Raw genomic sequence first — 23,170 nt, forward strand, 5'->3', positions numbered from 1 at the left:
CCCCATTGAAAATCTCTGGAAAGACCTGAAAATAGCTGTGCAGCGACGCTCCCCATCTAACCTTACAGAGCTCGAGAGGATCTGCAGAGAAGAATGGGAGAAATACCCCAAATATAGGTGTGCCAAACTTGTAGCGTCATACCCAAGAAGACTTGAGGCTGTAATCGCTGCCAAGGGTGCCTCAACCAAGTACTGAGTAAAGGATGTGAATACTTATGTACATGCAATATTTCAGTTTTTTATTTATAGTGAATTTGCAAGAATTTCTACAAAACCTTTTTCGGTTTGTCATTATGGGGTATTGTATGTAGATTGATGAGAAAAAAAGGAATGTAATCCATTTTGGAATAAGGCTATAACATAACAAAATGTGGGGAAAGTGAAGGGGTGTGAATACTTTCCGGATGCACTGTGTATACCAAGTCCAGTTGCATTTGATTCAACTCCTTTGGATAACCATGACCTGGATGAATGAGAACATTCACAGACATATTTAAATGCCTATAACTCTGTACTGAAATAAGATATGAAAATGAAATGAATGCAAAATATATACCTGAGACTTTGTTCTTTCATTTGGTATGCAATTTTTAACAATATGATGTATTGATCCCAAGAAATATATATATATAAAAAAAGTATGAAAAGTGTGACAAGATGCCTCGGTCTCCCCTACATGCTTTTATCTATTCTCAGCTTGACTACTGTAATGCAATGTATTCTGCTATCAGCAAGGGCTCCCTCCACCATCTGCAGCTGGCACAAAATGCCACTTCTCAGCTCATTACTGGGACAAAGAGGCATGACCACATCACTGCTGTGCTTGCCTCCCCACACTGGCTCATTGTTATATTTCGAATTGATTTTTAAAATGTTATTGCTCACTTTTAAGGCTTTAAATGGTCTTGCTCCTACGTACATTTCTTATTTATTGACCTGGTATATGCCCTCTCGACCATTAAGATTTGTAGATGGAGCCCTGCTGGTTATTATTATGATGGTCGCCACCTGGACACTGCTTGGCATCCCCCCCCATCACATTTTCTTTTTACATATCTTATAAATCCATATAATATTGTTATCCTGTTTTAATGTTATATCCTTCTCTCACTAAAACGTGTGACTAATCTTTTTTTTTGTACATAGTGATGCTGGCTTGGGTCTTGGGTTGTTCCGGTGGTGTCTGGACACTGCTTGGCATCATCCCCATAATATTCTTCATATATTTCATAATTTCATTATAATTCTGTTATCCTCTTTCAATGTTGTATTGTGTAAATTGTGTACACACAACATCCATTGCATGTTGTCTGTCTGGGGAGAGAGATCCCTCTTCTCTTGCTCTCCCTGAGGTTTCTTCCTATTTTTTCTCCTTGTTAAAGGGTTTTTTTTTTTATGGAGGTTTTCCTTATCCGATGCAAGGGTCTAAGGACAGGATGTAGTATTGCTGTAAAGCCCACTGATGCAAATTTGTAATTGGTGATATTGGGCTATACAAACAAAACTGACTAGGTCTAGGTTTGTTACAAAGGGTGGTCGGGCTTTTGCCGTTAGAGCCCCCACACTATGGAACTCTCTTCCTGCCGAACTAAGACAAACCAAGTCTCTAGCTGCTTTTAAATGTCATCTTAAAACTTTTCTTTTTATGAAAGCTTTTACAAATGTTTGATTTTTAAATTTTTTTTATTTATACTGTTATAATTTTTACTCTTACTTATTTGGTCTTCCTCTTATTTTTGCCTTGTCTGGTTTTAATTCTTTGTAAAGCACTTTGTAACATTGTTTTAGAAAAGTACTATATAAAGTTATTATTATGATTGTTATCATATTGCTATGTGAGATTTAACCAATGTCGTGCAGCCCTATTCAAAACAATGTCAGATTTTCACTAAAAAGAAGATAGCTGAAACCAGTCAAACCTTGTTGCTGTCGCTTTACGAACTTCAGACCCCTGTTCCTCACAAAATCCCTGATGTTTTGAATAGTTCTGCCTTTCAGAACAGAACGCTCTGTGCATTTACACTTCTGACACTCAAATATTGTTGCAAGCAGTCCTCTGGAAATGTGCTCCTTGAAGTGTTTCATGACGGCTTCCACTTCGTCCTTCGTCCATGGCTTTTTCACAAGTTTTCGTCGCTTGATATCTGCCAATTATAAAAAACATTTACAAAACACACTTCTTAATGACTTAGGACCAAAACTTTTTTTTAAACACATTGTTAACCAATTATAATATGGATTATTTGGATAGTTGTGATAAAAAAACTAAGTAAAGTTTAACTGAATAGTTAAACTTTAATCCATAATCTGATGATACAGAAAATTCACTAACTCCCATTATTCCTTTGTTCACCCTACATGATTGTAGCCCTGATTTTCCACTCACTGACAATTTTTGGCTCCAAAAATAGCCTGCCTGCTATAGCGCTTTTCTAAACACTCAGATGCGTTACACCAAAGAGAAAAATAGTCAAGCAAAACAAAAATAATAATGGTTGATTTGCATAAAGGAGAAGCTCCAATCAAAATAGTCTGAAGGTCATTCCAAAAATATTTTAGAAGTTAGCGTCACTGTACATGCTATCAAAGAACATGAACACCACCAGATCCGGAGAATTAACAATATCAGTCTTTGCCAATGATATACATTACCTGGGGAGCTGGCGGCTTCATTTTGTCCTGTCTCTGATTTTTTTTTTTGAGCTGGAAAAAAATATTCACCAGTGTTAATTCAGTTATCATTATATGTTTTATAACCATACAATCTTTGAGTGAAACTTAAAGGAAAACTCCAGAATGGAATTATATAGAGTCAAACCCGGTTAAATTTTTCTCCTAACAGGTCTTGATTTAACAGAGGTTGTTGAAAGGTTTGGCTGTTTGGTACTGAAGATACAGCAACTGCAAATTTATAGTGAAAAGAGGGGAAAAAATTACAAGTGATTTTTTTTTAGTATAAATAAAAAAACATTTCATTTTGGTTTATCAAACAATTATAATTATTTAAAAAAAAGTGACGTGACGTCATGTGTTAATGGCCCTTTCTCATCACCATGCTAATTTTCCATGTAGATTACTTTTTTTTTTTACGGGGTCAGAAACTTTTCAGATAATGGCAAGCAAAAAAAACATTGGAGTAACCTAATAAAGCTCTTTTGATACCATAACCCGCTGACAGTCTTTCTAGTCTTTATCAGCGAGAGTGCATCTGTGCCGATACATAGCCAGGGCAAGGCTGGAAGTATCAAGAAAAGAAAAAGAGAAAAAAAATTGAAAAAGAAACACCAGCAAACGTGTCCCCAAGCACTGTCATCAGTATAATCAAAACAAACTCTTTGTTCTGTTATGTCATTCCATGCTGCTGGGGGCCACAGAATGAGTACGAGGCAGCTGGGCATGGTTGATCAAGACACCCATCAATAATGACGCAAACAACCATGTGATATCTGTAGCAATTGCAGATGGGGAGGTCTACACACTGCATAAAAACAGGTGAGCCATTCGCACATGGTGCTTGCACACACCGCATGAACACAGCCAGTGTTTGTCTCTTGTTGGAAACGTGTTCAAAAAGTTACTTCAGGTGTATGACAGTCATTTGTCTTTACCTTCTTGTCATTAGCTCTTCAAATAGTGACAGAAAGAATAATATAATAAGTAAAACAGCCTTATCAGGGCAAAACATTTTTTCGCTTCATTAACCCAGCCACCATCCGCCTAAACTTCACCAACTTTGTCACAACGTTCTGAATCATTTTTCCAGCACCACTGGTGACCTCATCGTCACACGTACAGCTTCTATCTGTACATTGCATCTGGGTTCAGAGTCGGCTGACACTAGGAGTCAAACCAAGCGCTGGATAGTCTTGATTCAGTATTGTGCAAGCCAACAATAGGAACATAGGGCTTAGCTTAAAATACTGGAGTTTTCCCTTAATTTAAACTAAATGAGAATGGTTTATCATTACTTTTACAACATGGAATGAAATAAGAGAAAGATTTTGTTGGACAAAATCTAAAATTCATTCTATGGCCTTCAAACACTTTACCTTTGGAGCTGGTTGTGTTGTTTTGGGTCTTCTCCACTGTTTTTCTTTTTTCTGAAATACAAAATTCAAGACAACTAGCTTGATTTCCTTATGAGTGAACATAATGTAAAAAGATTTAAACAGTTACCCAACTGGTCCAGCCAAACCACAACATCAAAAAAGCAACAAGTAAGGGTTGAAATTACAGCAAAATGCACAAAGCAAAATCACTCAATTTTTTTAATTAATCAAGTTTCCTTTATTAATCCCCTTGGAGAAATTCAGTTTCGGCAAATCAACCCATCCTAGCTTTAAAACAGCTAGCTGGAAACATAACTGGCAAAGAAAATTATGATCAACCATTTCATGAGCTTGAATGACAATGAAATTATATACAGGAAATTCCCTCCTGAAATGCAGATATTACAGTTATTACTTATGGATTATTTTTACCTCTTAGATGAATGGAAGATTCTGACTCTTCATCTTCCTCGTCACTACTGTTTTCCGCATCATCCTGATGCAACTCTGGTTCGATTTCATCTGGAATGAAAGCAAAATTACATGTCTCTCAAATGCTTTTTTCTCATGAAAAAACACACACCAAGTTGATAATTTTTAAAAACATACGTATATTGTGTGGTTTAGCACATACCCTCAATCTCAATTTCATCAAGATATTTCCCTTGGAATCTCTCATCAGAGCCTTTCTCCATAATCAGAAGTAGCCTTGAAATTTTTGCAATTTCTGTCATTGCCTCTGGCACTCGAGAAAAGTATCTATCAATCCGAATGTCAAGGCCAAAAAAAGCTGGCTAGCTTTTCAAGCTCCATATTTTTTTAGGTTCAGAAACTTGGAAAGTGTTGCAATGTGTTTATGAAACTCTGTGGAGCTGAGATACTCAGGGTTATGTGCACCACACTGACTTGCTAAGACATGTTCATCTACTACTACTACTTTTGGCTGCTCGCGTTAGGAGTCGCCACAGCAGATCACCCGTTTCCATCTCTTCTTGTCCTCTGCATCTTCTTCTGTTACACCAGCCAACTGCATGTCCTCCCGTCACCACATCCTTTAACCTCCTCTTTGGCCTTCCTCTTTTCCTCTTCCCTGGCAGCTCCATATTCAGCATCCTGGATCACAAACTAGGAGTCATCAGGACGCTGTACCACTGAGCTGACAACATCCCCACTGACAGTGGCTGGGGAAGGGGAAAGATCCCACATGAAACAGGCCCTGGTTAAGTGTGGTTATCCTAATTGGACGTTTGTCAAAGCCAGGAAGACACCCAAACACTGCACCAGCCGATCAAAGAGAGCAGCAGGACAACAGCTGTCTAAGCGTAAACGAGTGGCGATTTCATACAGTTGAGACACATATTTTCCAAACACCGCGTCTCAGTTGCGTTCAAACCGCAAAACACACTGTGCCAGAAATTGGTCCACTCCAAGAATCGGGTCCACTGGCACGAACAGACTTGTATATTGGGTAAACTTAAGAGATGTTGGCCAAGAGCAGGGCACAAAACAGGAGCGCTAACGCGTCAGGCCACGACTCCGCAGTCTACATCCATCTACAGGCCAGTGGCCACTCTTTCAAGGCTGAAGATGTGTACATCCTTGAAAGGGAGGAACGCTGGTTAGAATGGGGAGTCAAAGAGCCCATCTATGTGAAGAGGGAACGATCATCCCTAAACCAGGGAGGGGGCTTAAGAGTACATCTGTCGCCATCTTACAATGCTGTGGCCATTGTAATTCTAGTTAACTGGGGTCCATGGTGGTGTAGCAGTCTAAGCATCGGCTTTGTGTCGACGCAGTTGCCCACTGGCAGATCTGACTATGGCCGGACTCAACGAAGCAGCAATAATTGGCAACGCTGTCTTCGGGAGGGGGGTGGAGTCGGCTTATGTTTGTCACATGAATGCGTCTCTGGGTGTGTTGGAAAAAGCAGTGGTTCGGCCTGGATTCACCTTGTCAAGAAAGTGGCGAGGCGTCTCCTTCGAGACTGCCGGCCAGAGAGATGCAGTTGGCGAACACATGCAGTATGTTTGAACTAAAATATGGATCGATTGGCCACTAAACTGGGAGAAAAAGAGAAAAATCCGAAATAAATATAATAATAAAAAAATTCTAGTTAATGGTCACGCCAATATTTGCATATGAAACGGATCGTTGGTTTCAGTCATTATGCAACCATATTGTTTATAAGGGTGGGGATACCTGCAGTCAGTTTAGATTGAAGAGGTCACTTAGCTGAGTGTTGAAAACGTATCCTTCAATAAACATTACATCCAGATGAACTGATTCAACTTTCTTTGATCAACTTTCTACCTCTGTAGTTGCTACAGTTCTGCACATCACCCTTATTCTTGAAAATCGGTCCCGGTATGCTTCTTCTCCACTCCTCAGGCATCCTCTCCCTTTCCAAGATTGTGTTAAACAATCTAGTTAAGAAACCCACTGCCATCTCTCCTAAACACCTCCATGCCTCCACAGGTATCTTCACAGATTAATAAGTTTCTCTACTGCAAAGAAAAGGTTGTGCTACCAGATATGAGACAGACGCATGCTTTTAAACTGATTTGGGCAAAAAATGGCAAATATAACTATAAAATTTTAAAAACAAAACAGTTGTATGCTCAAAAACAAAAACATGCATACATTTTCAAGCTATACCAAGTCATTTTAGACCTGCAATTAGTTGAGGCTAAGCAAATACAATGCTGATACGCCCACTAATAAACAGCCTTGCCTCTGTTTAAGAACAGTAATCACTTCATATTGTGACAGTACGAGCACCTGTATGAAATTCTAATATTAATTTTAATGTTAATGGCTTTTTTTTATTGTTTATCCTGATAAACTGACCTGCCATTAATTTTTTTAAATGTGAAATGACAAGGCAATGAAATTGGTTTCTGTACATCAGCGATGCATGTGGACCCCATAGAAGACTGGAGTGTGGGCACACAGTTTAGTAAATGAAGGGGAGAAATGATGCTAAGTTTTCAAAACCAAAACACGCTGAATTTCATGATTCATTCATTGTGGTCTTTTGTGATTTAATCTAGGGTTTAATCTAGGGTGCTTCCTTCAACATTAACATCCCATCCTTTAGATACATTTTCAATTATGTTACTTTCTGTGATTAATGTGTATTGGAGTTTCTCAATACAAAGGTTGGGTTATGGCAAGGAACTCACGATACAATATGTATCCCGATTAGAGGCTGACATTTTTTCGAGAATCTTGTGGTTCAAGGGATTCCTGTGGGATTTCCACTGGAAGGGAGTCAGTTTCACTACTTATCACATGACTGGGATGTGACAGGAAAAAAAAAAAAAAAGACAGCGGGAGCGGGCGGAACATAATGCTAATCGTTCTGTTGTCTGTTCTTTTTGCCTGGACCGGCCAGCGGGACCGGCCCTAAAACTGCAAATGTCTGTCCTTGATCATGTTTAGAGTGACTGAGAGAACAAGTTACATGACTGGACCGCGGGATCAGGTGAACAACAATGTTAATGAAGTTACATGATTGCTTGGCTGACCAACAACATCACTGGTAAACATAAAAGTGGGACTTTCCCTGTTGGCCATTGCTCTTTTAAAATGAATCGGTGCAGCAGTTCCAACTCATTCTGCCTTTATCACATGCTGACGAATGGGATATATTGCTGCTCGTGGTTACTACTGAAACGCTAAAAGGAGAGAAAACAGCTCTCCATGTGCCGAGAAGCATGAGGGGAGAGTGCACAATTAAGGCACCCCAAAAAATCTCATCATCAGCTGCTTCTCCGGGGTCAGGTCACGGTGGCAGCAAGCTAAGTAGGGCACTCCAGACGCCCCTCTCCCCAGCAACACCCTCCAGCTCCTCCTGGGGGATCCCAAGGCGTTCCCAGGCCAGATTGGACATGTAGTCGCTCCAGCGAGTCCTGAGTCTACCTGGGGGTCTCCTCCCAGTTTGGACGTGCCCAGAAAACCTCCAAAGGAAGGCGCCCAGGGGGCATCCTAATCAGATGCCCAAACCACCTCAACTGGCTCCTTTCGACCCTAAGGACCAGCGGCTCTACTCCGAGCTCCCTGTCCGAGTTCCTCACCCTATTGCTAAGGCTGAGCCCAGACACCCTACGGAGGAAACTAATTTCAGCCGCTTGTATCCACGATCTCACCCTTTTGGTCAACTACCCAAAACTCATGACCATAGGTGAGGGTTGGAACGAAGATTGACTGGTAAATTGACAGCTTTGCCTTCCAGCTCAGCTCCCTCTTCACCACAACAGTCCGCATTACTACTGATGCTTCACCAATCTGCCTGACAATCTCCCGCTCCATCCTATCCTCACTCATGAACAAGACCCCGAGATACACCTTCACTTGAGGCAACAACTCATACCCAACCCGGAGGGAGCAATCCACCATTTTCCGGTAGAGAACCATGGCCTCAGACTTGGGAGATGCTGACTTTCATCCCGGCCATTTCACACTCAGCTGCACACTGCCCCAGTGTGCGCCAGAGGTCACATTCTGATGAAGCCAACAAAACCACATCATCTGCGAAGAGTAGAGATGCAATTCTGAGGTTCCCAAAACGGACACACTCCTCACCTTGGCTGTGCCTTAAGATCCCCCCCCCCCAAAAAAAAATCACTCACAAAACACTTAATACAGAGCAAATCATAGAAAAATGGCATACAGCCACAGTAGAGGCTGGTATTTTTTCAGGAATCCTGTGGGTCATGGATTCCTGTGGGATGGGAGTCAGTTTCACTACTTATCATGACTGGGACGGGACAGGATTTTCTTTTCTTTTTACTCTGTCATGGGATTGGGATGGGGACAGGAGTGAAAATCTACTCGTGTCACCCTCTAATCCCAATATGTAGGTCACATACAATAACCTCCCTGCTGACGTCTGACAATCAGTCTGTTGAGTCCTTTAAATCAGTGGTTCCCAACGACCGGGCCACAGACTGGCATCAGGCCGCAAAGCATTTGCTACCGAGGCATGAGGAAATAATATGATTCGGTGAAAAAAAACCCCCCCTGAATAAACATATTTATGTAGTAATTACATTAAACTTGGCACGGTCTATCTGTCCTGCACCTTTCCTCACCATTCCCTATCACACCCACAACAGGATGAGGATACTGATGTTGACCTTGAGTAATGCAACGCAACGGACGCGAGATCAGCAGTAGGTCATCACCCACTTACTCGATGTGCGTGTTGCAACTAGCTAGCTACCATGAGTAAAAACCAATGTCACTTGAGTTTCTTCGCAAGAGCTAGCAGGGGTGAGCAATCTTATCCAGAAAGGGCCAGTGTGGGTGCAGGTTTTTGTTCCAACCATGCAGTTACACATCTGATCCCACTAATCAACCAGTAGTCATTGCTGAGGAACTTGATTAGGAGACACAGGGTTGTAACTGCCTGGTTGGAACAAAGACCTGCACCCATACCGGCCCTTTCTGGATAAGACTGCCCGGGAAATAAAAGGGTCCAACAATGATGATAACGCAGAGACAGCAGAGACCGAGACTGTTAATAAAAAAAAAAAACCATCCTGTACAGGCCGCCAGTCCATCACTGGGCTGACACACACGCACGCACGCACGCATTAACACCTAGGAACAATTTAGTACTGTCAATTCCCCTGACCTGCATGTCTTTGGACTGTGGGAGGAAACCGCAGAACCCTGAGGAAACCCACACAGATCATTTTTTTATCCTATTTCAATGTTGTATCCTTCTCTCGCTCTCCAATGTGTGACTGTTTTTTCTTGTCTCTTCTCCCATGTATGTGAATGGCGTGATGCAAGTCTCTCCTGGGTGCATGTGTAGTCTGTCCTCCTGCCAGGTCTACATGTGATGGTGGTTGTGTGGCTCAGGTCCTGGGCTGTTCCGGTGGCATCTAGATGCTGCTTGGCGTCCTCCTCATCACATTCCTCATATATCTTATAATTCCATTATAATTCTGTTATCCTCTTTCAATGTTGTACGCTGTAAATTGTGTTTTATTCTGTACACACAACATCTATTGCATGTCTATCCATCTTGGGAGAGCCTCCTCTGTTGCTCTCCCTGAGGTTTCTTCTTATTTTTTCTCCCTGTTAAAGGTTTTTTTTCCTTCAGGTAGTTGTTCCTTTTCTGATGCAAGGGTCTAAGGACAGGATGTTGTATTGCTGTAAAGCCAAATTTGTAATTTGTGATATTGGGCTATACAAATAAAACTGACTTGACTGACTACAGGTGCAGAGGTGGTATTTGATGTTGAGGGAAATTAAGGGATGATTTCATTCCGTTTACAAAATCAATGTATCAATACAAGTGGCTGGATAATCAATACTGAATTGGGAAAAATAAATGATACTCAGTTGTCCTGACTGTTCTGCAGCTCTATGAAGAACACCACCAACCTTCAAGCCTGTTTACTAGACTTTCTTCCAGGAAACTATCATCTTCCCAGGAAACTTTACTCTCTATGACATCGTGTTCAGACAGCAGTGGCCCCCATGACATGTCAGCTGCAATTTTTTCCAGAAGACAAAATCATTGTTAGCAAGGATGCAAACTTGGAACACTAACACAGCAGTTTAAAATGGTACAAGCGTTAAAATAACTTATAAATGTCAGTAAAACAAACCTAACTGCTTGAATCTTACAGTGTCAGTTCATCACATTGAAAAACTAGGTCTCACATATCTGTTTAGGCTATTCGCTTTCATTTAACAAGACATATTTGACATCTTCAAAAAGGACTTTGGAATTTCTGCCTTCATTTAAATCTTATGTCTTCTATATAATCAAAACCTGGCCATGCTAATGAGTTATAAATGGATTCATATGTCAAACATATGTCAAGCTAAGGCCTACTTTAAATGAAGCTAATAGCCAATGATAGGTGGATAGCTTCTACTAAAAACATTCATTAAACTTGCTGTTCTGAAGGCTGCCTGATTGAATTTTATTGTCCTTTTAGGTGATAAAAATTTACTATTTGCTCTATTGACAAACATTCCTTGCTAAACAGCTAGCTATCAAAGCTTAAATGAACAATAGAAGTAACAAGCAAAAGGTACCTCAATGGTCTGTAAAAACGCAAATAATGAGTCAGAAAATGAACAAAGCAATACAGGACTCGGTACTGCCATCAGCCCACTGGCCCGACAGCATTTTCTTAGAGCTCTGGCAGTTATCCGGTAATTATTGATTTATAGATGCCAACTTTTCCAGTGAAGAAAAAAAATTTGTGAAATTATATGACAAAACGACTATCTTTTTAAGAAATGCCTTTTGCGATTAATCATAAAGAAATCTGACAATCCAGTTGCCTGAGACAAGGGATGTAGTGACTCGCTCTGGGAGCGTATTGACGGTGGCTCTCAAAGACAAGTAGGCACAACACGCATTTAAGTACCTTTCATATCTGATTGGCCAATTTTCTGTTCTTGCATACACAAAGCTATGTTTCTTAAGCCCCCGTCTAATGGTCAGGTGCCAAGGGGGAAAAATATAAAGGCACTGGATGAAGAGATGAGGGAGGGAGACAGAACACAAGAATAAAAAACCAAGAGTCTCAGCCTTACTGGCCAGAACAACGAACATGGTTAGTTAGGGCATGATGTGGCAACGGGTGAGGTTTTCTGTAGAAAATGTCCTCTCTATACAGCTATGAGAGTAGGAATAGGATACAGAAATGCGAAGTTAATTTATAGTGCTGAGCACTTAGTATTTTGAGTTTGGTTCAAATTTGATTCAGTTTTGGAGATAGTGAAAACTGCTTATAGTGATCACCTCCATCCAGGCTGATATGATCACAATAAGCGGTTAATCACCAAGTTTTCCTCTTTTTTACATGACCATCTAATTGACATGTGTATGCTTATTAAATAATTGTAATGTAATGAAATGGACAACTTCTCTATTTTACTGAATTGACTGAAAGACAACAGTTCATAGTCGCTATTGTACTTTAACATCAGCTGCGTCAAACCTTAAAACAGGAATTTAAAAATAGACTACTGATTCAAAAATTGCTCAACTTTTGCACAAAAACCCGAATCTTTCATTCGAAAATTTCACATTGAAAAATATGTTTTATACATTAAATTTACAATCAACTCCAAAAACATAAATTTTCTTACGTGTTTTTGGGTTATTTTTTCTTTTGCATCTATCAAAGAAAAACTCTACCGCACACAGGTTCTGGTAACAAAACAAGGCATATGTGTCCCTACTGCAGACATGCTGCCAGCCACTGCTCACCAACAACTGGATTGCATTTATATAGGCCGCTTCTTTTTAATCTGAGCCATTGACATCCTGACATTTTGCAGCTCCTTTGTCAGCTTGTGAAATTTCTCCCTGCCCTTGAAGCCTTCTCAGAATTGGATGTGTGTAAAAATGAAAATTCCCTTTAAATTTTTATTTTTCCCTATCTGAAGTGGGACAACCACAAAGTCATCCTCACTCCTTGAGGACTCACTTTTGCTTTTTTGTTTTGTACAGTGATTTTTTTGCAAAAATAATACACATCTAACTCGGTGTGCAAGATTTCCGTGCATAACAAAAAACATGCATGAAATCTTTGGACTTGAAAGTAAGCTTACACCACCTTTAGGAAATCTGGTGGTTTTGGAGGCTGATTTCAGGTTTTTGGAGAGGAGGTGGTGCCGCTCAGTATCGTGGTAATAGGAAATAAATATTTAAACTTTAGATTTCTTGAATTACCTTAGTTTTAAATAATTTTTTCTTTTTGTGTGTATGAAACACCCAAAATGAACACTAGTATAGGAATGATTACTTCTGGCAGCTTTTGATTTGTTATAAGTGGCAAATCACTATTAACAATTTCCACTGCAAATTCCAATTTCAACGTTTTTCTCTTTTTTTTTTTTACTATGACCGCCCCCCCCCCCCAAAAAACTTTAAATGACTCAAAATTCCAAACACCATCAATTTCAGCTAATTTTTACAACAGTTAAGAATAAAAACCAAGCTTTCCATGATCACCTGTCTACTTATCTCCCTCTCTCAGCCACGACATAGGGAAAACCGAGGCATCTTGTCACACTTTTCAGACTCTACTATGTATCTTGGGATCAATACATCATATTGTTAAAAATTGCATATCAATGAAAGAAAAACGTCTCAGGCATATATTCTGTATTCATTTCATTTTCATATATTATTTCAGTACAGCGTTATAGGCATTTAAATAGTGATAGTGTGCACATGTGACACGTTGCCCCATCAGTAGGTAAGTTGTCACTATGTGGGGTAAGACGTCACACTGGATTTTGCAACAAATAAAACAAGAACCAATTTATTGCTGGGTTATTTTTTTTACTTCAAATTCAAAATTAAATTCAGCTACAGAAAAAAAGATTGATTAATCACTGAACTTCAATCAATCCTGAAACGTGGCTGTTAAATCAGTCCCAACCACAACTGGAAAATCATTTCAAACAAACTTTCAGATCAACAATGTCAAGCATTCAAACAAACCTCAAACCAGGTCTCAAACCTCACTATTCAGACTCATCGTCAGCACTGTAGTTCTGGCACATATAAATTGCCTTGCCAGGGATGCTCTTCGGGGGTTCAGCTTCTTCTTCAGAATCTTCATGAACCCACTGTTTGCATTTCATGCACTGGACCCAAGTCTCTTTTGGACGGCTGTTAGCAAATGGCTACACACAAACAAGGCACAGGCATTCATCTTCATCTGCTGCAAATACATCTGAAGTCGTTCTTTTTATACCTGCCTTCTTTTTCTTTGGTGTTTCAGATTTGGTTCCCCCGCTTTTCTTTTGGGATATAGTCTTTTTACCTTGTGCCTGCCTTTCAGTCGCAAGTGCCTCCTTCACTGGTGTGTCAGTGAGAATAGCAGTTTTTCTTGTTTGTTTTAGTTGGTGGGCTAGTTTTCTTGGACCAGCTTATGGGTATGGCCAAATGTCCTCTGGAGTTGATTGGTGGGTGGAGCTGGCATTACTGGGCAAGGGTAAGGTGGTGCTAATGGGCAGGGCTGGGGTAGTGCTGGGGCCTCGCAAGACTGGGTCGGTGCTGGGGCCTGGAAGTGCTGGTGTTGGGGCCTGGAAGTGCTGGGTTGGTGCTGGGGCCTGGAAGGGCTGGGTCGTGAAAGGGCCGACCTGAGACATAGGATAGTGCAAATTCTGACTCCAAGAACACATCCCTGTTGTAAGATTGAATATCCCTGTCACCCAAAAGCTGGCCTGAATATTCAGTGGGGTTGCAGCCAGAGGATATGCAACTGCCACAATCCCAGGGATGTCATGGATTGTGATTTTTTCCCCCCCTGGGTTGTTCCTGAGTTTATGCGCCTCTTCAGTGCCTCTTAAACTGTTCTGTCCAAAGGTTGCAGCCTATGTGAGCAGTGGGGTGGGAAGGAGAGCATAATTATGCCATTTTCTTTGGCAGAATTTAGTCCATCAATGGATAGATGTGAGCTGTGGTTGTCCAGAAGGAGTAAGCATGGCTTTTCCTTTGAACACTTGGCTTGTTCAACAAAATGATTGAGGAAATCCACCACGTGTGTTTCCTTCATCATTCAGCCAGAGGGGTTTGCTCCTCCTTTGCTGCCAGGTGGGCCATTGTTGAGGAAGTGATAACGGAAGTTCACCTACCGGAATATGAAGTAGGGGGACATATTGTTCCCCGTTGCTGAGACTGCACGTTAGCGTCATTAGGGTACCCCTTTTCACCAGATGTCAATGACCCTACCTGTTTAAACCAGCGCCTGGCCACCAATCAATCTGGTTTCTGCACAGTCGTCATACCAGTTTCATCCATATTCCAGATGTCCCCTGGTCCCAGTGAATGTCGGCCCAACACCTTCTCCAGATTGTCAAAGAAAGCCTTGACATTCTCCTTGTTAAAGGCACTTGCCCTGGCAAGGCTAGTTGCCTCTGGCTTTCTGAGAGTGCAGGGTGCGGCTTTAAGAAGTGTGTAAACCACTCACTGCTGGCTTTTTCAGCCCAGGCTGGTGGAAACTACAGCTCCCGTGCCACTGCAAATTCATACGCTAGCTTTCTCACCTCAGTTGGTGACAAACCAAAATAGATGTCAGCTGATCTCATAAGGTGCTGCTCAAGCTGCAGCTCCAAATCTGGGCTAAAAACCTGCTGTGGAGTTTCATACCCAACCACTGTAGTTGGGATGGCTGTCTGACTTTCTATTTCAGCTGTGCTGAGTGTCGTACAATATCGAGCCAGTGTACGGTAGTTGATATTATAACCCTTTGCTGTACTCCTGATGGATTTATTTGCCAACTTCACCTGCCTCATTACCCTTAGCATCACATCAGGTGGTGTACTGCCATTTTCTGTCTTTCTTTTATAATTCCTGACCATTTCTTCTCCCTTCCTTCTTTCCTACCTTCCTTTCTTTCTTTAAAAACACACTGACAAAATCCAAAAATTACATATGACAACAATTGACAAGCAGACTCTCTGTGTCTATGTATACTGGCAACTTGTCTCAGTGATTTTGGAGCAAGCTGTCACATGTGATAACTTACCCCAAAATTACTGAGACAAGTTGCCCCAAACCCCATAAATGCAATCCATCCATCCATCCAAACCGTCATGTTTCCTATATCTTAGTTAGCTTAAAGCAGGGCATTAGCAAAAGTATAACAAGAAACTTTATTCGTTGCTCTACCAAGTACAAATGTATAATTGTGAAGCTTTTTAACTAGAAGATTATCACAAAAAATATCATGGTCAATTTTTTTTACTTTAGAATGTGAAAACCGGTATCTCGGTGCTCACCTCAGTTAACAGTGTGCTTTGCTTTTCCCAGACAGGATATGACATCAGACCAAGTAGATGCACAAAACTAGTATTCAACTTTTATGTAGAGTCCTCTGATGGGGAAAATATTAACGATGTGACCACTTACCCATGTGACAAGAAGCCCCCGTCTCCCCTATCTGCTGCCTCATGCAGTAATGCTTTGCAAAAACTGGAAAATAACAGTGTACAACTGATTAAGGTCATTAACACTACTGCAGTGCTTAACTGTTAAATATCTTGGTTCTGAAGCTACAAATCCCATAGTATGCCGTGCGTGTCATTTCCTTCCTGATCAGAGCTCAGAAAAATACAAACAACGCCCCCACAAACACACACACAAAACGTAGTTTAGATTTTTCTAATAATTGTACTGGTCTTGATCAATTAGTTTTTCAAACAAATTTTTTTCTTTTACTGCATTTATGAAAAACAAAACTAACCAAAATTTAGGCTCATCGGTCAGCACAAGTAATTGATTAAAGGATTTTAATCAAGTCTTAATGTTATAAATTTCACATTTTCGGGCTTCAGATAAATCAATGTTAGCTCAATTCTGCTTTTGGATTTCTGTGTGTGCGTGTGCGTGTGTGTGTGTGTGTGTGCGTGTGCGTGCGCGCGCATGTGTCTTTCAATTTGACAAATTTTAAGATCATAATGTTCTAAGTGCCCAACAAAATTATTTCCTCACCTGTGTGCAAGGTAATGACAGTGATTTGTATAGCCCTTTTTTTTTTAAACAGGGTTACAAATTGCTTCACAGAACAGGACAAAACAGTTAAAAATGACAACAACAAACAACACAAAAAAACCATTGAATGAGAATTAAAAAGCACTAATAAAACTTTAAAATAAGAGCAAAGGGTAAGACAGCCATTTGCTAATTGAAAAAATTACAAACATAAGAGTAAAATAAAAACAGTATAAATAAAAACAAATAAACATTTGTAAAAGCTTTCATAAAAAAGAAAAGTTTTAAGAAGAGATTTAAAAGAAGCTAGAGACTTTGTTTGTCTTAGTTCAGTTCAATAGGACAAGAGCTCCATAGTGTGGGGGCTCCAACAGCTAAAGCTGATCGATTACCTTTTGTGACAAACCGTGACCTGGGAATAACCAGCAGAGCTCCACCTGCGGATCTTAATGGTCAAGAGGGTATACACCAGGTCAATAAATTGGAAATGTATATGTGAGTAAGATCGTTTAAAACCTTAAAAGCGAGCAATAAAATTGTAAAATCAATTCAAAATATAACAGGGAGCCAGTGTAGGGACACAAGCACAGGAGTAACATGGCCATGCCTTTTTGTCCCGGTAATGAGCCGAGCAGCGGCATTTTGTACGAACTGCAGACGGTGGAGGGAGCCCTTGCTGATACCCAAGTAAAGTGCGTTGCACTAATCAAGCAGAGAATAGATAAAAGTATGTACAACTTTTTGCAGAATGGCATTTGACAAAAATTACCTAATTTTAGAGATTACCTTGACCTGGAGAAAGCATAACTGGAACATCCATCCATCATCTAAACCGCTTATCCTGCTCTCAGGGTTGCGGGGATGCTGGAGCCTATCCTAGCAGTCATTGGGTGGCAGGTGGGTAGACACCCAATCATCACAGGGTGGGTGTGCGCGCACACACCCACACACACACACACACACACACACCTAGGGACGATTTAGTATGGCCAATTCACCTGACCTTCATGTCTTTGGACTGTGGGAAGAAACCGGAGCACCCAGAGGGAAGCATAACTGAACATCATGTTTAACTATTAAAACCGAGGTTAGCCTCGAATATTATCCCAAGATTCCTAGCAATCTGCTTAAGACTATCTGACAGACCACCAAGATGAGTATCAAAAGGGCTGATGGAATTTGGGGGACCGCAAAGAATGACTTCAGATTTATCATCATTAAATTTAAGAAAATTTTCGGACATCCAGGATTTAATGCCAGAGAGACAAGTTGTGAGATTTGCTAGGCTGCTAGGTTCTGTGGGTTTTAGTGGCATGTATAACTGAGTGTGGTCAGCATAAAAATGGTAAAACACATTATGATTCTGAATGAGGTGGCCCTGTGTGATGGCCTGACGGCCTGTCCAGGGTGTCTCCTCATCTGCGGCCCAATAACTGCTGGGATAGGCGCTGGCATCCCCTCGACCCTGAGAGCAGGACAAGCGGTTCAGATAATGGATGAATTCTGAATGACCTGGCCAACAGGCACCATGAATATAGAAAAGAAAAGAGGGCCATGAACTGAGCCTTGAGGGACACCACAACTCAACTGAGCCATTGAGTTACCCAGAACAACAGAAAAAGTTCTGTTGGTGAGGTAAGAGCAAAATAAACTAAGAGCCGAGCCTTTGATGCGTACCCAAGTCTCTAAGCCAGGGGTCCCCAACCACCGGGCCACGGACCGGCACCAGGCCGCAAAGCAATTGCTACCAGGCCCGCAAGGAAACAATATGATTTACAATATTCAAATAAAAGCCCGGTCCAGCTATATATGGCTGGACCGTGTAATGCTAGAGGGCTTTTAATTTGAAACGGATACTTGAAGTATGTACAATGATGTAATTTTTTCACTCATTCACATGGCATTCGGCAGACCAATGGTAACGAACTTCACATCTCAGAGACGCACTCAGTCAACTCGCTACTAGCAGCTATTTAGCTACCATGAATACCAGTAAAAATACAAACGTCGCTTGACAGTTTTTTCGGAAGAGGTAGGGAAGATAAAAGGTCTAATGACGACGATAACGCAGAGACAGCAGAGGCCGAGACAGCAAAAAAAAAAAAAAAAAGGAAGAAAGAAAAGGAAAGCTTTTTTCAATAGGAAATACGATGAGTTGTACCTAAAATACGGCTTTATTACGACCGGCGACTCACATGCGCCAAGCCCCGTGTGTGATATGTGGAGACAAGCTGTCTAATGAGGAAACGAGGCCCTCAAAACTGCTTCGGCACCTTGAGTCCAAGCACCCTGCACTTCAAGACAAACCTGTGGAGTTCTTTGAGCGAAAACAACGCTAACAAGCACGACAGAAGCATGTAATGAAGAGTCTTGCTGCAGGGAAACAAGCCCAGGGCTCCCACTGATTCAGTGATATTGGTGAGTTGCAGTGTTGCTATATGTATGTTATGTTAAGGCAAGGAAAATATGTGCTGTGTGTTTAATATCTAAACTAGGGATGGCGCCGATCCGATATTCCGTATCGTTATTGGTCAGATACCGAACAAATTCACAGGATCGGGTATCGGAAAAACAAGGAAGTATGTTCCGATCCGATACTATGACATGCCGTAAAGCGAGTGATGTCACGTTAACAGTAGCAGCGACAACAACATAAGCTGAACGTGAGTGAGCATGTCAGCAGCGCGCTGCGGTCATGTCAGCTGTGTGGAATTATTTTAAGCTCAATGAAGAAAAAAGTAAAACAGCCGAGTGTAAGATCTGCAACGCAAGTATTTCTAGGGGTGGCAGCAACACTGGAAACTTCAACACTGGAAACTTCAACACCACTAACTTAATTAAACACTTGCAGATTCATCATGGAAAGGAGTATGCCGAGTTCATACATGCAATGAATGCCAAGAGGAAAAGTTTGCCACAACAGCAAACATTGCTGGAAACCATTAAGAAGTGCAAGAAACTCCCCTGCAGACGGTAACAAAGTAAAGCTGATAACGGAGAAAATAACCGAATTTATTGTGCTGGACGACTTGCCCGTTTCTGTTGTTGAAAATGTTGGTTTCCGACGCTTAGTTGAACATTTGGAGCCTCGCTACATGTTGCCAAACCGGCATTTTATCTCCGACACGGCTATCCCCAACAAGTACAAGCAAGTGTGCGAGTTTATTTCTAAATGCTTGGAAAACGTTGCCACCTTGAGTTTCACGACTGACATCTGGAGCTCAGACGAGTGCCCGCTGTCCTTATAAGTCTGACAGCTCAGTGGATGTACTCGAGTTTTACTTTGCAAAAAGTGGTGCTGCAGGCTAAACAGTTTCATGGCTCACACACGGGAGAGTCCATCGCTACAGCAACAGAGGAGATGTTAAATGCATGGAAAATAGAGAAGGGCCAAGTCCATGTAATTTTAAGAGGCAATGCCGCTAACGTAATAAAAGCAATGGATCGCCTTGGAGTCGCCAGTTTGGGATGCTTCGCCCATACTTTGCAACTTATTGTAAACGAGGGACTGTTATCTCAGCATAGTGTAAGTGATGCTACTTTTATTCAGGTGTTCTACATACAGTTCAATCCTAGAGGTTACATGTGAAAGAAACTTTAGAACTTGCACTGTTTTTCTACCTTAGATTTTTTTTTCAATGCAGCTAGCATGATATCAGGTGGAAAAGCCTAGCTTTGTGAGTGCCTTAAGATGCCATGTTTATCATACTGTGTTCCACTGTACGTTTCATACTGGATGCTATTATCTTTTATGTCAAGTTATAGTTATTTAAGTTATGGTCTACATGCAACTTATTATTTTTTGCTATGCTATTGAGGCATAGGCTACATTCATTGAGTATTGAGTTACAGCCAGTATTTTATTTTACATTGGAATTGTAATAATTCCTTTGTTACTAAATACCCAAGTTTAAACTTGTGCACAAAGTTGCACTTTAAATTTCATTTTGAATGTTGGGCACTGCTGACAATCAAAAATGCTGATAAGCTCTGTGTGAAAAGATTTGAACAAAATAAAAAGCAGCAGCACTATTGCATAACTGAGTCATGTGTGCTATGTATTTCTTCCTTTAGAAATACATAGCACACATGCTAAAACTGTGAAAACGAATATCCTACAGGATATTTGTTTTCACAGTTTTAGCATGATGTTTTATAGATGGCTAGGTTAAAAAAGGTTGTTGTTTAAGAGTGGGGGGAAACGGTATCGGATAGGTATCGGCAGATACTCAAGGCTGTGATATCGGTATCAGACATGAAAAAGTGGTATCGTGCCATCCCTAAAAACGTTACTTTAAATGTTATGATACTATTGACTTATAAGCCTAACCTATATTCCGGTCGTCATTAACCCACCCCCACCCCTCCCCTGGTCTGCCAGAATATTGTCAATATTAAACTGGTGTGCGGTGCAAAAAAGGTTGGGGACCCCTGCTTGAAGCGATGTAAAAGGATACTGTGATCGACTGTGTCAAAAGCAGCACTTAAGTCTAAAAGAACTAAAATCGAGCTGTCGACTGTCTGCAGTCAGCAGTAGGTCATTAGCAACCTTAACTAGAGTTGTCTTTTACCAAGAAGTGCTCTAAAACCAGACTGGAAACTGATGAAAGCACTATTAGCGTTCATAAAAGAAATCAATTGAGATGAAATTAGTCTCTCCAAAAAGAACATTTTGAGATTAGTCTGTAGTTACTTAAGGACAGGGGGAACCAATTAGGTTTTTTTCAAATTGGGTGAACAATGGCATGCTTAAAACTGTCTGGAAAAGAACCAAAGACCAGAGAATTATGAAGAATTTGAAGAATAGGGCACCCGGGTAGCACAGCGGTTTATTCCGTTGCTCACTAACATGAGGATCGCCTTTTCGAATCCCCGTGTTACCTCCGGCTTGGTCAGGCATCCCTACATATACAATTGGCCGTGTCTGCGGGTGGGAAGCCAGATGTGGGTATGTGTTACAGTTGCTGCACTAGCGCCTCCCCTGGTCAGTCGGGGCACCTGTTCAGGGGGGGGGGACTGGGGGGGGGGGTTTACATGATCCTCCCATGCGCTAGGTCCCCCTGGCGAAACTCCTCACTGTCAGGTGAAAAGAAGCAGCTGGTGACACATGTACTGGAGGAGGTATGGTCGTCTGCAGCCCTCCCCGGATCGGCAGAGGGGGTGGAGCAGCGACTGGGATGGCTCAGACAGTGGGGTGATTGGCCAGGTAAAATTGGGGAGAAAAAAGGGAAAAGAAAAAGAAAAAAGAAAGAATTTGCAGCGTAACGGGGCTAACAGTTGAAATTACCTCCTTGAGAGCTTAGTGGGGATGATGTCTAAGATACAGGAGTTCATATTGCAGACTACTCTCCAACACTGAAATTGAAATCGGTTGTGGGTCAGCGAGGCAGAATCAACATGTGGAAGGCAAAGAATGCAAGGCCCAGGCTGGATTCGGGACCTGATATTCTCCACCTTCTTTACAAAATGAGTGAGAAATTTCTCACACAGCTCAACATCAGGTTCTAAAAAAGAAGCAAAGGAACCATTAATAACAGAATCAATAACCCTAAAGAGAACGTTAGGATTGTGGTTATTTCAATTCAGAGATGTAAGCTGATCTCGCATCCTGAACTGCCTTCTGGTAAATTAACATTTGGTTTTTAAGGGTATCATGTGCTGATTCGGACTTGTTGACCTTCCATTGTCGTTCTGATTTTCTACAGAGTCTTCTAAGGGTAAGAATGGGATCATTCAGCCAGGGGAGGTTATTTGATTTTTGCTTCCTAGTTTTAAACGGTGCAGTTTGGCCAAGGTTGGATAGGCACCGACTCATTCAATGATCATTGAATTAATTTAACAGTGAATCTGGATTGAGAGGGGATATAGAAGGATTAAAGGGTGATGAATTAAAAGCATAATTTTAACTGCAGAGCCGGTGTTGAGAATGTGATGGTATTTTAAGATTGCAACTAGGAATAGCGAGCTGTAGTGGAACTTTGAAAACGTCAACTTTATGGTCAGTTAACAAGCATATCCACCAGATTAAGACACTGGAGAGAGAAACCAGATGAGAGTACAAGGTCTAAAATGTGACTTTTGGAATGTGTGGCCCCTTTAACAGATTGAATGAGGTTAAAAGAGTCTATAAGATCTAAAAAATGTGAAATCAGGGAATGTGAAGGAAAAAAACATACATGAATATTAAAATCACCAAGAATAAGCAACCTGTCATATTTTGGCATGATAATAGATGGCTCAGAAAACTCAAATAAATCTAACCGAATTAGGGGGCATATCAATTAAGATGCAGAGTAATGGGGGAGGGCCAGTGATTAAGAAACTCAAAACCTCTCAGGACATAAAATTACCAAAAGTAACAAGATGCCACTCAAGACCTAACTTATAAAAAACATCTAGGCCACCTTTTCTTCCAGAGGGCCTGCGAATATGAAAATATGCAAAATCAGGGGGCCTAGCCCTAATCACGGGAACAGTGTCCCCTGGGGACAGCCATGTCTCAGTAATCATAAAAAAGTACAGATTATTAGAAACAATAAAATCATTAATGATAAAGAACTTATTACCAAGAGATCTCACATTCAGGAGTCAAAAATTGTTTGGTGTTAAAGCAAAGTGAAAAGCAACAGCAGTACAG

At 41.1% G+C, this 23,170-nt stretch overlaps 1 protein-coding gene across 1 annotated transcript in view; it reads right to left on the reverse strand.

Annotated features, from left to right (window-relative positions):
* The window catches only part of zmym4.1 (zinc finger MYM-type containing 4, tandem duplicate 1), a 91,934-nt gene that overhangs the window by 22,904 nt on the left and 45,860 nt on the right, over positions 1 to 23,170 (reverse strand). The gene's annotated exons all lie outside the window — the stretch shown is intronic.

Source organism: Lampris incognitus, chromosome 18 (genome assembly GCF_029633865.1).
Source record: "Lampris incognitus isolate fLamInc1 chromosome 18, fLamInc1.hap2, whole genome shotgun sequence".
In the NCBI taxonomy this organism is placed as follows: Eukaryota; Metazoa; Chordata; class Actinopteri; order Lampriformes; family Lampridae; genus Lampris; species Lampris incognitus.